The following is a 16,458-nucleotide window of genomic DNA, read 5'->3' on the forward strand; positions in this document are numbered from 1 at the left end:
CGGGTGTCAGCTGTGATAATCAGCTGTCACCCGGCCGCGATCAGCGGCACTCACCACGTGGGCGCCGCTGATCGCTGAGACGTACTATCCCGTCCATGGGCATAGGGGCCCAGGTCCCATGGACGGGATAGTACGTCGGATGGCAGGAAGGGGTTAATATGATTCTGCTCATCAGTAAGATTATGGTAATACCAAGCATGTTCAGTTTTGTTGTTATTTTAGTGGTGGAAAAAATCAGAAGTTTAAAAAAAAAAATGTTTGGTTTGTGTTGACATTTTCCGAGAACCATAACGTTTTCATTTTTCGGTTGATGGAGCTGTGATGGTTTATTTTTTGCGGAGTGACAATACCTTATTGATATTATTTGGGGATAAATATGACAATTTTTTGCTTGTTGCAGCATTTTTTTTGTGGTATTGCAGCGACCAAAAAAAGACATAATCTTGAATTTCTTGAAATTTTAAATTTTTTTTATATTTTGATAGATCAGACTTTTCTGAACACAGCGATACCACCTTTGTGCATTTTTTTTATCTTTATTTGTAATGGGGGAAAAGGAGGTGATTTTGAACTTTTAGTTAATTTTAATTTTTCAAATTTTGATCATGCGATTTTCTGATCTTTTGTACTATTTACAGCAATACCGTGGTATTGCTGTATGTAGTATGAATCACGGTCTCCTTTGAAGCCACAGGCTGGGTTAGAAGGGATCTTAGTAAAGACAAGCACAGAGCTCTTCACCAGAGTCCCGGCTATGAAGGCAAATCATTGGCAAGCCGTGATCATGTCACGGGAGTGTGGTGCATAGAATGACGTGGCCCTATGCCGACGCATTGATAATGTCGCTATATGACTGATCCTGGCTGTAACACACTGCAATTGCGAGCCAGGTATAGGGTGAGCTCACCAGAATTTTGCTGCAGCGTAAAGAAGGGACCGAGATCCTTATTCCAGTGGTGGGTCACTTTTTAGGCTTAGTTTGATAAAATAGAGTTCTGTCTGCTGCAGCTTTGCTAGTCCTCTCACTGATGCGCTCTTGCTATCAAGTCCTTGAAATTCATGTATTTTATTTGGATTTGCTATTCCATTTCAGCTTGTAGATGTAATCTGAAAAAATGTGGGAATGTTCACGGTGTAAGAATGTTTTTCAAGGCACTGTATAGAGGCAGGACATCAAAACTACTCAAAAGAAGAGTAGCAGAACATATCAATAATAATAAGAAGAATTTGTTGGATAAGTATTAATCCTTTTTTAATCACTTGAAATAAGTCACAACGGTAACCAAAAGGTTTGATATTTACAGCGCTGCACTCAGATAAGAATTAGAGGGGAGTGAATTATAAGAGCGAAGTCCCCCCCATAAAAAGCGTTTGGTATGTGCACACGTTCAGAATTTGCTGAAGAAAATCTTTTGGCAGAAAAAAAATGCTGCTTACAATAAGTGCCTTTTAAACTTTTGTGTTTGTGTTGTGTCTTTCTTGCAGATTTTTTTCTCACTCATTAGTATGGGTGGAATCTGAAGCAAACACACTGAAAGTTTAGACATGCTGCCCCAAATCTGCAACGGAAAAAATAAGCAACGTGCGCATGAGATCTCATTTACTTTGCTGGGGCTAGGAAATGGTTTACGTTTTGTGACAAAACTGTACAGAAAAAAAAAAATGCAACAAACACACGTGTGCACAGACCCTTATGCCTCAAAGTTTGCATGGGGACTTGATTCGCAATGTTAGCAAGCAATAAAATTATTTAATCGATATGCGAGTCTGTAATTATATAGAAAGTTAATAATTTGAGAGCTTTTCTGATCTCTACAGGATGAAACTTTTGCAATGCCAATCTATTAATTCTCTATTTATCGATCTCATCTTTTTGTACATTTTGTATCTGTATTTTGGTCATTATATAAACATATAAGGCTAATTTCACATTAGCGTTTTTGCATGCATTTGCATTTTTTATGCGCATTCATTCTCTAGGGGTTAAAACCAGTGTCTACACATATTTACTCCAAAAACGCATGCGCACGAAAATGCAAACGAATGCATGTCCATGCGCACGCCTGCGTTCCCATAGACTGTAATGTGTTATTTTGACGCATTCCGAGTGCAAGCGTGCACATGCGGTTTTTTTACGCCTTTGGGCGGCCCCAAAAATGCAACAGGTTGCGTCTTGCACACCTAGGCGCACACGACGAAAGAACGCATGCGCACGAAAACGCATACGAATGTGTGCAAACGCAAGACCATGCACATGTGGCGCCCCTGAGGCTCAGTCGCCACAGAGGTACTGCACCTTCTCCTAAGGTGTGGTGCCCTACCATCCTGGTAAGTTGGGAACTCCTTTCCATGCTCCAACACTCGCACCCCACACAACAGGGTAGTTCTGCACAACCACATAGCGGCTCAGTGCTTAGAGAGTAACAGAGCACCTTTGGTGGTTCCCTGCATGGAACACTGGATGTGCTGGGAGGTGGGTGGAGTTGAGATCCATATAAAAGATTGGGAAGGTTTAGAATTACAGATGAGTCTGAGAGGTCAGTCTGACAGGAGGTGAGTCGGGAAGGAAGTCACTCAGACAGGAATGAGGATCCCTGGGAGAAGGGATGGAGGAAGGAGTGCTGCAGCTGCCTCAGTGACCTGAGCCAGCTGGCACGGAAAGAGAACAGAAGGAGAAAGACGTAGAACTGCAACCTAAGCTTCCATAAGAGAGAGAGAGAGACAAGTACGGAACGAAGGAGTAGAGAGAACAGAGGAGACGTGGGTTGGAAGAAGAACCCTGCCTAGAGGTTCTCAGCGCAAGGTCGGGGCCCGGTCCCCGAGGTTGTATGGACACTTATGGTTCTGCAGCAGACACTGGTGGAGTAGTTGGCTGTAAATGCACTACCATCTAAGATTTGAGGCACAACAGCAACACAGATAGAGAGCCGGGAGTGAGGCGTCCCCGAAGCAGGCTACAGCTGTCTGCCGTGCAAGTAGAGTTCTAGGAACATCTGTAAGGAGGCATTCCAGGGTCACTAAGTACTGGAGTGCTTCACACCACAAGGCGCATTGGCGGAGTCATTCAGAAAGGTACATGTTGGCGGAGTGTTGGAGAGTCCTGACTTGCCCGGGAGGTTGATTGAGTCTCTGACCCGGAGGACACGGCACCAGTGTGTACCACGAACTGTGAGTAAAGCTTTGAAACTGCAAGCCCTGGTGTCCTCCATTCATTCGTCGCTAACACCTTCAGCACCGCTACATCTGGGTACCAGCATCCACACCATTCTGCGCCTCTCCTCAATCATTGCACCTGCACTGCCCTGGGACTACAGCTCCACCTGTGGGGAGCTACACCATCTTTGCTGCACCACACCATCAGTCCCAGCGGATCTGCATGCAGCGTCGGCTTAACACCTCCCTTGCCGAACACCACAGGTGGCGTCACGAACTATTACATTAACCACAAACCACCCTTGATTTGGGCGCCCATGGCCATGGACCGGGTCACCGCTGCTGTGACATCCGCCAGACACCGGCCCGGTACCGAGTACCCCACCTCCCTGGGAGGGTGACCCACACACGCCATGTTAAAGATAAGTACGCATTCACATGGACGCGCACGATGCGCTGCGCTAAAAACGCTAATGTGAAACCAGCCTAAGAAGCATTTGTGCACATTTACAGTGAGTGCATGCAGTGAGAGCAGGACGTTCTTCATCTTTCATACATGGTAATGCAGTCCATTTGTTATCCTGAATATTTATAGAAAATTTGTACGAACCTACAAGCCCCTGCTGCCCATGGTCTGTATTACTATAACCAGTGAGTACTATAACCAGTGTATTACTATAACCATCTCGCATATCTTCCCTACCCGATCTATCTACTATGGTAAATGGCATCATGCTCTCTCCCGCACCTAAAATCCGCTGCCTCGAAGTAAGTCTCAACTCTGCCCTGTCCTTCAAACCGCACGTCCAATCTCTTGCCACCTCCTGTCGCCTCCAACTCAAAAATATTTCCAGAATCCGTCCCTTCCTCAGTCCTCGAGCTACTAAAACTTTTGTACATGCCCTCATCATCTCCCGCCTTGACTACTGCAACACCCTCCCTGCTCACTTTTTTGAACCACTCCAGTCTGTCCTCAATTCTGCTGCCCGACTAATACACCTCTCTCCTCGCTACTCCCCTGTCTCTCCCCTCTGCAAATCCCTCTATTGGCTCCCAATTCCCCAAACTATTAACACTGACCTGCAAAGCCATCTACAACCTTTCCCCTCCCTATATCTCTGAACTAATCTCCCAATATCTTCCCTCATGTAATCTTTGATCCTCCCAAGATCTCCTCCACTCCTCCACACTTATTTGTTCCTCACACAACCGCCTCCAAGATTTCTCCCGAATATCCCCTATCCTCTGGAATGCCATGCCTCAACACGTCCGATTATCCACCACCCTCGGATCCTTCAAATGGAACCTGAAACCCATCTTTTCAGGAAAGCTTACTGCCTGCAATGACCATTCTGCCGCCTCACCACCGCCTGAGCCGCCGCCTCACCACCACCAGAGCTGCTGCTCCCCCGACCTTCTGTCTCTTCCCCACTATCCCGTATAATGTAAGTCCGCAAGGACAGGGTCCTCTCCCTTCTGTACCAGTCCGTCATTGTAAATTTGTTTACTGTTAACGATATCTATAACTTTGTGTGTAACCCCCTTTCTCATGTACAGCACCATGGAATTAATGGCGCTATATAAATAAATAATAATAATAATAGTAATAACCACTTCCTCCAAGTTTATAACCAAATACTAAATGAATATCAAAGATATATTTCATATATGAGACGATGGTCAACATGTTCGCATGGCTGCCGGAGCTACGTGTCCCCTCTGTCTCTCGAGACTGTTTTATGGAATATCCCAGGGAACAGAAAACAAATCAGTTCTTGCAATAATTGCGGCCGGCACGGGAACCATTCTGCACCATTTATCCGGTCATTTTAAACTTTTTAGTTCAATGGGATCATTTATAGAAAAAGCAATGAAGTGAAAACACAGAAAAACAAAAATGAATAGGGTATAATTCAGACTCTAGGGGGAAATTTATAGATATTGAGAAGGTTATAACCTCGAAAATGTTATAAAATGGAAAAAAAAAAAATATGTATATATAAAAAATTTTGTTGCTTCAGAGCTGATGCTCCAGTGGACCTCACCAATGTTTGTTCACTCTTCTGCAGCGATGACTTGTACATCCATGTGACTCCTGCAGCCAATTACTGATGAGGCCAGGGGTTGGATGAATCAGGACAGCAGGACAACAGCAATACAGACTCTCAAAGACAGGCACAGATTTGTGAGTTACACCCTTAGCACAGAGCTTGGTGGATACATAACAATACAAAGCTTGCTAGTCGCACTACAATACTGAGGCAATAATCTTGATGGTTATGGCAGCAATACTGCCAGCCTCTGGATTCAGGGCTTTTAATATGGCCTAACCCTATATCACACTCGGATAAGCCCATGGCTTCTCTCACAGGAATACTGGGTAGGGGTTCAGCACAGAAGAGGCCAAAACACATCTGAATGGGCTCCTAACATAAGTAACCATGATTACACAGTGTCACACCCTAATTATACCGTGTCATAAATGGAGCTTTCAGTTATACAGAACAAAAGCTGGAGGCCTTGGATCACTGCCTGCGCCCCCACTGTAAACAGGTAATTGAAGCAGGTTTTCTGAAGGAGAGCAGACATGAAATGTGTATACAGAGGAATTAAAGAGAACTTGTCATGTACAAAACATGCTATTGACCTCCAGATTTGGGGTTAATCTGCAGCTTAATAGCATTCTGAAGCTGCCCGCTTTGAGAGCCCCTCTGCCGAGAGGAAATTAACTTTATTCCCCTCGGCATCTTCGAGCTTTCAGTCATAGGGGTTGGCTGACACGGCTTCAGTCACCCCTCAGTGCATGAATAGTGAGTGGTGGATGAAACCATACCCTAGCACTGACTGACAGCCAACTCAGCATCAGAGCTGGCTGTTAGTCAGTGCCGGTCACGCTTATATCTACCCCTCACTATACACTGAGCGGTGACTGAAGACACACCGGACCACTCCTATGACTGAAAGCCCGAGACTGTAGAGAGGAATAAAAGATGGTGGATGCATCATGCTGTGGGTACTGCACATCTGCCCCTATTTAAATCAATACGGGGTGGATGTCTAGCACGCGGCTGCAGCCACTATTCCGTTGATGGAGTTGTGCAGTGTAATTCCGCAACTGAGCAGTTCCGGTTGCCAACGACACCAGAAAAAGCTAATTAGGGGGCTGCCTGGTGTCACATCCACATTGATCAGACATTGATGACCTGTTTTAAGAATCGGCCATCAATGCTGAAGTCCTGGACAACCCCTTTAAATCATCACAGAGGCACTTGCGTGGTCAATGGGGATATGCTGCTGAAAACATGCATGCAGTATGGGAAGAGATCAGTTGTATTCATGACTGTTCTGTCCCCTCTGGTTGCCACAGGGGAGGTTGCATTGGTGCAGAATTTCTAGGAGCTCAACATTTCCAAAGATAAAAATAAGACAGGATTTTTGAGAAAAAAAAATACTTTTTCAATGTGACAACCTAATGTTATCAAATTCTGCATCAAACCTGTGGCTTCAAAATGCTCACTATACTCCTGGAAAAAATCCTTGTAAAATGTTCATTTTTGACTTCCACGTTCCATTAATTTCTGTGAAGCCCCTGAAGAGTTTATAAACTTCTTGAATTTGGGTTTGTAAATTTTGTTGGAAAAATTAAAAATTGCTGAAACCTTCTAACCAAAAAAAAGTTTAAAAAATGATGAAGATGTAAAGTAGACATGTGGGAAATGTTATTTATTAACTATCTTGTGTGGTATAACTCTCTGATTTAACCGTTTTACGCCCAAGGGTGGTTTGCATGTTAATGCCCGGGCCAATTTTTACAATTCTGACCACTGTCCCTTTATGAGGTAATAACTCTGGAACGCTTCCATGGATCCCGGTGATTCTGACATTATTTTCTTGAGACATATTGTACTTCATGTTAGTGGTAAAATTTCATTCATATAACATGTGTTTATTTGTGAAAAAAACGGAAATTTGGCGAAAATTTTGAAAATTTTGCAATTTTCCAACTTTGAATTTTTATGCTCTTAAATCACAGAGATACGGCACACAAAAAACTTAATAAGTAACATTTCCTATATGTTTACTTTACATCAGCACAATTTTGAAAAAAAAATTTTTTTTGTTAGGAAGTTATAAGGGTTAAAAGTTGACCAGCGATTTCTCATTTTTGCAACACCATTTTATTTTTACGGACCACATCACATTTGAAGTCACTTTGAGGGGTCTATATGATAGAAAATACCCAAAAGTGACACCATTCTAAAAACTGCACCACTCAAGGTGCTCAAAACCACATTCAAGAAGTTTATTAACCCTTCAGGTGCGTCACAGGAATTTTTTGAATGTTTAAAAAAAATGAACATTAAACTTTTTTTCACAAAAAAAATTACTTCAAGTTCAATTTTTTTATTTTACCAAGGGTAAAAGGAGAAATTGGACTGCAAAAGTTATGTGCAATTTGTCCTGAGTACGCTGATACCTGATATGTGGGGGGAACCACTGTTTCAGCGCATGGCAGAGCTCGGAAGGGAAGGAGCGCCATTTGACTTTTTCACTGCAAAATTGGCTGGAATTCAGATTGGACGCCATGTCAAGTTTGGAGAGCTCCTGATGTGCCTAAACAGTGGAAACCCCCCACAAGTGACCCCATTTTGGAAACTAGACCCCCCCCAAAGAACTTATCTAGATGTGTGGTGAGCACTTTGAACTCCCAAGGGCTTCACAGAAGTTTATAACGTACAGCCGTACAATTAAAAAATCATATTTTTTCCACAAAAATGATCTTTTCACCCCCCATTTTTATTTTCCCAAGGGTAACAGGACCCCAAACGTTATTGTGCAATTTGTCCTGAGTACACTAATACCCCATATTTTGGGATAAACCACTATTTGGGCGCATGGCAGAGTTCGGAAGGGAAGCAGCGCCATTTGACTTTTTTGGCTGGAATTGAGATCGGATACCATGTCGCGTTTGGAAAGCCCCTGATGTACCAAAACAGTGAAAACCCCCCAATTCTAACTCCAACCCTAGCCCTAACCCTAGCCCTAATGGGAAAATGGAAATAAATACATTTTTTTATTTTATTATTTTTCCCTAACTAAGGGGGTGATAACGGGGGGTTTGATTTACTATTTATGGCGGTTTTTATTTTTGGCAGCTGTCGCACGCTAAAAGACGTTTTTTATTGTAAAAATAGTTTTTGCATCACCACATTTTGAGAGCTATAATTTTTCCATATTTTGATCCACCAAGTCATGTGAGATCTTATTTTTTGTGGGACGAGTTGACGTTTTTATTGGTACTATTTTTGGGCATGTGACATTTTTTCATCGCTTTTTATTCCGATTTTTGGAACCCAGAATGAACAAAAACCAGCATTTCATGAATTTCTTTTAGGGGGGTACGTTTACACCGTTCCGCGTGTGGTAAAATTGATAAAGCGGTTTTATTCTTCGGGTCGGTACGGTTACAGCGATACCTCATTTATGTCTTTTTTTATGTTTTGCGCTTTTCTGCAAAGAAAACAATTTTATTTAGAAAATAATTATTTTTGCATCGCTTTATTCTGTGAGCTATAACTTTTTTATTTTTTTGCTGATGATGCTGTATGGTGGCTCGTTTTTTGCAGAACAAGCTGCCGTTTTCAGCGGTACCATGGATATTTATATCTGTCTTTTTGATTGCGTGTTATTGCACTTTTTGCTCGGCGGTATGATGATAAATCATTATTTTTTATTGCTTCGTTTTTTATTTTTATTTTTTAAGGGGTTCAATAAAAGGGTTAACTAGTGGGACAGTTTTATAGGGCGGGTCGTTACTGATGCGGAGATACCAAATATGTGTACTTTTATTGTTTTTTTATTTTCAAAAAATGAATTTATTAGGGAATATTTTTTTTTTAATTTATTTAGCGATTTTTTTATAAATTATTTTTACACTTTTTTTTTTAACTTTATTACATTGTCCCTGGGGGGACATTAGTGTCATGTGACAGATCGCTGATCTTTCACATCACAGATCGCTGTGACAGATCAGCGATCTGACACAGGCACTGCACAGGCTTCCTAATGCCTGCGCTCTGCAGGCAGTGAGGAAGCCGGCTCCCTACAGGCCCCCGAAGGTCCCCGCCGCCATTTTGGATCTGGGGACATGCAGGGAAGGATGCCCCCAGAGTAGCGCAGCACATCGCGCTGCTCCGGGGGTCTCAGGGAAGCATGGAGGGAGTCCCCTCCCTGTGTGCTTCTTTCCTATGCCGCCGGTACATTGCGATCATGTTTGATCGCAGTGTGCCAGGGGTTAATGTGTCAGGGGTGGTCCGTGACCACCCCTGACACATAGTGCCGGGTGTCAGCTGTGATAATCAGATGACACCCGGCCGCGATCAGGGGCGCTTCCCCCTTGAGTCCCACTGATCGCGCTAGACGTATTATTCTGTCCTTGGGACTTAGGTCCCAGGTCACATGGATGGAATAGTACGTCTAATGTAGGAAAGGGGTTAAGGGTGTAAAATTTAGAGTTTTAAATTTTCAATTTTTTTTGTCAAATCAATATTTTTATAAATATATGCAAGTCATATTGACCAAGATTTACAACTAACATGAAGTTATATCAAGAAAATGCAATCTCAGAATCACTGGGATCCAATCAAACTTTCCAGAGTTATTACCACAAAGTGACTCTAATACAAACCAGACAGGCCTAAATGCAAGGTAAGGTATTGGTTGATATTAATGCCTTAATACGGAAGCTGGCAAACTGCGTCATAGTTCCTTACACTTGCCAGTCCTACTCTAACATGAAAACCTCAAAAAGAGGAAAAAATCCTCCAAAAAATTCAGATACAAACCAGACAGGGCTAAATGCATCTGCACCAATACAGGGTGCAGTGGACCCAAGTAAAATGGTGTTACTAAGAGGTTGTGAGCCAGAAGCCCTGCATTCCCTGTGTGAACACTGCCACATGCGGATTATTCCTTCTGCACTGGTGTACCACATGGCCAATCCCTGATTGTAGGCTGGCTGTTTCATTTGGTATTATTGCACCTCTGCAGCTGCCATTTTACTTGGGTCTGCTGCACCCTGTATTAGTGCAGATGCATTTGGGCCTGTCTGGTTTGTATCTGAATTTTTTGGAGGATTTTTTTTCCTCTTTATGAGGTTTTCATGTTAGAGTAGGACTGGCAAGTGTAAGGAACTTTGACGCAGTTTGCCAGCTTCTGTATTAAGGCCATAATATCAACCAATACCTTACATATATTTATGTTTTTTCTGCACTTTTTATATTTCTTTCAGGGTGCAGTTGGGCCCAAATGGTTCTGCAAACCTGTGGCCTCTGTTCACACAGGATGCATTCTAGTTGGCACTGGGCAGCCCCCCTATATGGTGTCACTAAGAGGTTGTGAACCACCAGAAGCCCTGCACTCCCTGTGTGAACACTGCACCCTGTATTAGTGCAGATGCATTTAGGCCTGTCTGGTTTGTATCTGAATTTTTTCCTCTTTTTGAGGTTTTCACCACAAAGTGACTCTAGTCAGATTTCAAAAATTTGACCTGGTAATTATGTCAAAATTAGCTCTATCACTAAGTGGTTTCCTTTATATTAGAAAAAAGATTAGATTATGATATTAAATAAAATTTAGTTTTGGACCACCCTTTATTAGCCTGTTTGAGCAGACCAAAGTAAATGACTGCTGATCGTTAATGCTGTCACGATCCTTCTTTGTATCTGTGGCAGATCTGGTTCTCAGATTAAAACTTTTTCCTTTCAGGCCATCGGGGGTTAATGTCAGTTTTTTACCCCGCTGGCCTGCTGGTGTAATTGCATTGCTGCTGGGTCAGTTGATGTGGGTGCTGACCACTCCCGCAACCTTTTAAAGGTCACCTGATGCATCAGCTGACTGTCGGTGTTAGTTCATTTTACAGCGACCAAGCTGGAGACAGGAGCTTCTTGGGTGCAGTGGTGCTTCATCTTCAAATGTTGTATCTGGTGTCTCTATCCTGCTGTGCGGTACTTTGCAGCAGAGAAAAGCTAAGTTGTATTTTTGTTACCTTGCCCCTTTGGTGTCTGTCACGTCCCCCTGTGTGTGTTATCTGCAAAGGTATGGCTAGTGCTCCTTGCCGGCCAGTTCCTTAGCCAGGGCAGATCTAGGTGACAAATAGGGAGGAAGTATCCTGACGTCGGCAGGGGGAAGGACCTGCATAGGGTGTTAGGTGAGATCAGGGACAGGCTCAGGTTGGAGCTCAGGAGGTGACCGTCCCTGATTCCCTATTATCAGGGCCTCCCTCTCTCCTATTCCATCTGAGTTGTGTTGTTTTGCTGTTTGGTGACTGACCAATCATTGTGTCGTCTTGCACTGGTTAGTCACTCCGTGACAAATGGTTTACCAATTGGTGGTCATTTAGTGCCGCTGGTAGCTCCGTGTAAACATGCAGAATAAATATTTACTTCCAGTAACTTACCACTGTTGTCTCGTCTGAATATATTCTTTTTCTTCTTCATCTTGTCAAACTTTTCATGTCAGCATCCTAACTCCAGGACTCGGTCATTGAAGTTTGCTGCACTTATCACCAGGTCGCTGAAAATATAAAAAAAGGTCATATACAATCATGTCTGAAAGTATTATCACTAGTTGAGCGACTTTTGTCTTTTTAGGGTCGCGTTTCGTTTCATGAAACCCGACTTTTCCAAAAGTCGGGTCGAGCAAGATCGGCCGACTATAGGGAAAAGTCGGGGTCGTCCCGAAACACGAAACCCAATGTAAGTCAATGGGGAATAAAAGTCGGCAGTGAGAGGACAGGAAACACACCAACAGTGCCCATTTGAATGCCAAAAGCATCAATTCTTCTTACTTAAGCTTGTCAACCTTAATTAACTTCATAATACTAGTTACGCACTGAAAAACGCACACTCAGTACCTCAGCAGGACAAAAAAAAAATTGCGAATGCTTTTAAAAAAGCAGTTTGCAGAGCAGTGGGTAAACAGCAATGCAGCCGTCAGGAAGCCTTAGAAGGCAGCCTAACAACCAACACCACTGATCCAGCAAAATATAGCCTCCCCTTGCACTGCACACACAGTGACTGGTGTGTTGTACAGGCAAAATCGCTAGCAGCAGAAGCAGTTTTTGGTGTCTTCTTACCTGCCTAACGCTCTCCCTATTCTGAGATCAGCATGAGTAAGATGGCGGTCGGCGTGCACGCCCTTTTATACCCCCTGTGACGCCCACCAAAGCAAGCCAATCACTTGCATGCCCTTCTGAAAGATGGTGGTGACCCGTGCCTATGTCATCACGTTGCCCACAGTGTCCGTGGATCCTGATTGGCTGAAAAAGAGCGCAAAACAAACTTTTGAAACGCGACTTTGGCACGTAAGTCGCCGAACTCGTGGCCGACCTCATCCTAGGGTCGGGTTTCGTTTCATGAAACCCGACTTTGCCAAAAGTCGGCGACTTTTGACATTTTTCGACCCGTTTCGCTCAACTCTAATTATCACCCTTGAAATTGTTCCAGAAAATTAAGTATTTTAGCAGAAAATTATTGCAATTTCATGTTTTGTTAGGCCTGTTTCACACATCAGTTTTTCGACGTCAGTCAAGATCCGGCATCGTGGCGGATTGACGGATCCGCTATAAATGTGTCAAAATGGATGCCAGTGGATGATACGGATCTGTTTTTTGACGGATCCGCTATACGGATTTTTATACGGATCCTTACCATCCGCTGTCTTCCGTTTTTGCCATCCGTTGGGTCCGTGTTCTGACTGATCCGTTTTTCCACACCTCCAAAATGGGATGCTCCCAAATATAATTTGCTCTTGGAAACTGCTCCCAAACGTGATTGGATCCTGGAAATGAGGGGAAAACTATATCTAGGGTGTTGTAAAACAATATCTTTGAAAGGTTGTAGAGCTAGTGGCAGAAATGGAAGGAGTAATAGCGAATATTAATAGCATCTGTAAGGATTTTGATTTTGAATGCAATCGTTTGGCAATTATTGCTCTGCAGAGGGAGAAAACAAGACTGCGAATCCTGCGTCGAAGAAGGAAGAGGCGGCAGTGGATTCATCCTATAAATGCACAGAGGTTTACCCTTGGAGTTTTTTCAACACTTTATCTGGAATTGAGGGATAACCCGGACAAGTTCTTTAATTATGTGCGGATGAGACAGGACTTGTTTGAAATTTGGTGGATCGTGTTGGAGCACAAATCCAGAGAAGGGACACCTACATGCACTTTTCACTATCACCGGCGGAGCGTTTGATTGGTGACCCTTCGGTAAGTTATTTTTTTTTTTTAAAGTTTTCTGATTCTGCAGACTTTTTTTGTCATGTTCTTGGTTGTAGTTTGTATTAAATTTATTTTTTTTCACTTTTTTTAACAGATTCCAGGCAACTGGAGAATCCTTCACCTCCCTCCATTACCATTTTCGGCTTGGGATATCGACTATCTCTGGAATAGTCCAACAGATCTGCCGGGCATTGTGGGATTGTCTAAAGGAGGATTACATCCCACAGCCAATACAGGAAAGGTGGCTGGAGATTGCTGACAACTTTCAAGAAATATGTCAGTTTCCTAATTGTGTTGGTGCAGTGGACGGGAAGCACATAAGGATTGTGAAACCCCTTGGATCTGGATCTGAATATTTCAACTATAAGAAATTCTTCTCAATTGTATTGATGGCCATTGCAGACTCAAATTGCAAATTTATTGGGGTTGACATTGGTGCTTATGGTCGATCCAATGATTCTAAGGTATTCAAGATGTCCGCAATGGGCTGTCGTTTGTATGGAGAAAATTTTGAATTCCCACCTCCAAGACCACTCCCTGGAACAGCAGGCCCACCAATGCCATTTGTGTGTATTGGTGACGATGCATTTCAACTGTCTAAACATCTTCTCAAGCCATATGGAAGTCATGGATTGACACACAAGAAACAAAATTTTAACTATCGATTGACAGGAGCGCGAAGAGTGGTGGAGTGCGCTTTTGGGATTTTAACATCAAAATGGAGAGTACTGTTAGCTGCCATAAAAATGAAAACTTAGACTGTGGATGAGGTGGTGAAAGCATGTGTGGTTCTGCACAATTTTGTAATTTCAAAAGGAACCTGTTTCCATTGAAGACAATGTTTGTGAAGCCACCTTGTGGGATTATCACCAGACAAGTGTTCGGAGTACTGGGTCAGTGACAAGAATGAGGGACACATTTACTGATTATTTTGTGTCACCGGAAAGGAATGGTTGACTGGCAAGATGACAAGGTATAATTTTTTTTTTTAATTGTATACCAAGGTTCCTTTTTTGGTATAAGAAAAACTTTTTTAATTCTTCCTTTTTTGTTTCAGAGATTTGGTACCTTTACACCAATTTTGTGTAATAAAAGTTTGGTGTTTTTTCCATGTACTCTACCGTTGTATCTTTTTGTACTTTTTTACCTGTACACCACCGGTGTACCTTTAACCTTTTTTTTACCTTTATCAAACAGTGTTGTGTATAATACCTGTACACCACCGGTGTACCTTTAACCTTTTTTTACCTTTACCAAAAAGTGTAGTGTATAATACCTGTACACAGCGTCGGACTGGCCCACCGGGGAACCGGAGGATTCTCCGGTGGGCCCTGGCATCTGGTGGGCCCTGGCACCTGCAGGCATACAGGGCCAGCAGTTGCCTAGGGCCCCTGCTGCTCCAGGGGCCCCCAGCCAGTGGTGTGTCGCACACCATGCAGCTGCTATGGGGGCCCCTGCCAGCGGAGTAGCAGCGGGTGTCAGGAGGCAGGAGCCCCTGTCCCCGCTGCTAAAGAGAAATGAATATTCACTGCGAAGCAGTGAATATCATTTCAGGTCTCCACCCCCAGAGGCCCCGCCCCCAGCCCAGTAAGCCGCTCTGCATCAGGGCCGGCGCCGCCCTCAGTCCTCTCTGCTCCTGGCTCACAGCCAGTGCGCGATGACGTCACTACATCGCGCACCCGCTGTGTGTCTGGCAGAGGGGGCAGCTCCTGACACTGAAGCCGGGATCAGCGTGGGAGCGAGGAGGAGAGGTGAGTATTGTGTTTTGGTTTTTTTTTATATCTCTCTCGCTCTCTCTATCTGTCTCTATCTATCTATCTCTATTTCTCAATATATCTCTATATATCTCTCTTATATCTATCTATCTATCTTTCTATCTCTATCTATTATCTATATCTATCTATCTCTATATCTATCTCTATCTATTATCTATATCTATCTCTATCTATCTTTACATCTATCTTTCTATCTCTACATCTATCTCTATATCTATCTATTATGTCTATCTGTCTATCTCTATATCTATCTATCTTACTCTATCTATCTCTATATCTATTATCTCTATATTTATTATCTATCTAGCTACCATCTATATCTATCTATCTTTATCTATATATATATCTCTATCTAATATCTATATCTATCTATCTCTATACCTATCTATCTATTTATCTATCTGTTATCTATCTCTATATCTTTTCTCTGTATCTATCTATCTCTATATCTATATCTCTCGCTATATATCGCTCTATCTCTATATCTATCTTTATATCTATATCTATATATCTATCTCTATATCTATCTCTATTTCTCTCTATATCTATCTCTATAGCTATCTATCTATATATCTCTATCTATCTCTATATCTCTATATCTATCTTTCTATCTCTATATATCTATCTTTATCTATTTATCTCTATATCTTTTCTCTGTATCTATCTCTCTATATCTATATCTATCTATCTCTATATATATCTATTATCTCTATATCTATATCTATTTCTCTCTATATCTCTCTCTATATCTATCTATCTATCTATTTATCTCTATCTCTATATCTATCTCTCTGTATATCTATCTATCTTTCTATCTCTATATCTATCTCTATATCTATCTATCTTTCTCTATCTATCTATCTCTATCTATTATCTATATCTATCTCTATCTATCGTTCTATCTCTATATCTATCTTTCTATCTCTACATCTATCTCTATATCTATCTTTCTATCTATATCTATCTATTATGTCTATCTAGCTATCTCTATTATCTATATCTACCTATCTCTATATCTTTCTATCTTACTCTATCTCTATATCTATCTGTTATCTCTATATTTATTATCTATCTTTATCTATCTATCTCTATCTATATCTATATCTATCTCTCTATCTATTTATCGATCTCTGTATCTATCTCTCTCTATATCTATCTCTCTCTCTATCTACCGCTCTCTCTATCTCTATCTATCTTTATATCTATATCTATCTATCTCTATATCTATCTATTATCTCTATATCTATCT

The sequence above is a fragment of the Dendrobates tinctorius genome, unplaced genomic scaffold (genome assembly GCF_039654945.1).
Source record: "Dendrobates tinctorius isolate UK_male_01 unplaced genomic scaffold, ASM3965494v1 ptg000095l, whole genome shotgun sequence".
Classification (NCBI taxonomy): domain Eukaryota; kingdom Metazoa; phylum Chordata; class Amphibia; order Anura; family Dendrobatidae; genus Dendrobates; species Dendrobates tinctorius.